At 45.2% G+C, this 1,709-nt stretch overlaps 1 pseudogene; it reads left to right on the top strand.

Annotated features, from left to right (window-relative positions):
* Positions 1–216: 216 nt before the first annotated feature.
* On the top strand, positions 217–1,647 carry LOC105816681 (annotated as a pseudogene).
* Positions 1,648–1,709: the final 62 nt, after the last annotated feature.

The following is a 1,709-nucleotide window of genomic DNA, read 5'->3' as shown; positions in this document are numbered from 1 at the left end:
CTTTGTGTCGAGTGAAATTCCCAATGGCTGTATGTCACGGATATTTGGGTTTTCTCTTTGACAATTTAAACTATGATTATTGAAACCACAAATGGCATAGGTCTTCCGTATACCAAAAGAAACTACTCTGGATTCTTGTAATTAAGATGTAGCATTCTTTGCAAAGGGTTTGTTGCCAGAACACAGGTGCCATGAAAACCACCCATAAAAGCTGAAATGGAGAAGGAAAAGACTCATATCAACATCGTCGTCATGAGACACGTAGATTCAGGCAATTCCACCACTACTGGCCATCTCATCTACAAATGTGGTGGGACTGACAAAAGAACCATCGAAAAATTTGAGAAGAAAGCTGCCGAGATGCGCAAGGGCTCCTTCAAGTATGCCTGGGTCTTGGATAACTGAAAGCTGAGAGTGAGTGTAGTCTCACCATTGATATCTCTCTGTGGAAATTTGAGACCAGCAAATATTACGTGACTATTATTAATGCCCCAGGACGGAGAGACTTTATCAAAAACATGATTACAGGCACATCGGAGGCTGACTGTGCTGTCCTCATTGTTTCTGCTGGTGTTGGTGAATTTGAAGCTGGTATCTCAAAGAACGGGCAGACCCGTGAGCGTGCCCTTCTGGCTTACACACTAGATGTGAAACAACTAATTGTCGGTGTTAACAAAATGGATTCCACTGAGCCGCCCTACAGCCAGAAGAGATACAAGGAAATCATTAAAGAAGTCAGCACTTACATTAAGAAAATTGGCTACAACCCTGCCAGAGTAGCATTTGTGCCAATTTCTGGTTGGAATGGTGACAACATGTTGGAGCCAAGTGCTAATATGCCTTGATTCAAGGGATGGAGAGTCACTTATAAAGATGGCAGTGCCAGCGGAACCATGCTGCTTGAAGCTCTGGATTGCATCCTGCCATCAACTCGTCCAACTGACAAGCCCTTGCGTCTGCCTCTCTAGGATATTTACAAAATTGGTGGTATTGGTACTGTCCCTGTGGGCCGAGTGGCGGCTAGTGTTCTCATATCTGGCATAGTGGTCACCTTTGCTCCAGTCAGTGTTACAACTGAAATATAGTCTGTTGAAATGCACCATGAAGCTTTGAGCGAAGCTCTTCCAGGGGACAACGTGGGCTTCAACGTCAAGAGTGTGTCTGTCAAAGATGTTCATTGTGGCAACACTGCTGGTGACAGCAAAAATGACCCACCAATGGAAGCATCTGGGTTCACTGCTCAGGTGATTATCCTGAACCATCCAGGCCAAATTAGCATTGGCTACAACCCTGTACTGGATTGTCACACAGCTCGCATTACCCGCAAGTTTGCCGAGCTGAAGGAAAAGATTGATTGCCGCTCTGGTAAGAAGCAGGAGGTTGGCCCTAAATTCTTGAAATCTGGTGATGCTGTCATCATTGATATGGTTCCTGGCAAGCCCATGTGTGTCGAGAGCTTCTCCAGCTATCCTCCTGAGGGTCGTTTTGCTGCTCATGATCTGAGACACAGACAGTTGCTGTGGGTGTCATCAAAGCAGTGGACAAGAAGGCTGCTGGAGCTGGCAAGGTCACCAAGACTGCCCAGAAAGCTCAGAAGGCTAAATGAATATTATCCCTAATACCTGCCTCCCCACTCTTAATCAGTGGTAGAAGAATGGCCTTGTTTCAACTGGCCATTTAAGTTTAATAGTAAAAGACTTGTTAATGAT

The sequence above is a fragment of the Propithecus coquereli genome, unplaced genomic scaffold (assembly GCF_000956105.1).
Source record: "Propithecus coquereli isolate 6110/MARCELLA unplaced genomic scaffold, Pcoq_1.0 Scaffold381, whole genome shotgun sequence".
NCBI lineage: Eukaryota > Metazoa > Chordata > Mammalia > Primates > Indriidae > Propithecus > Propithecus coquereli.
Note: the sequence above shows the minus strand (reverse complement) of the source record. Positions and strands in the feature narration are given on the sequence as shown.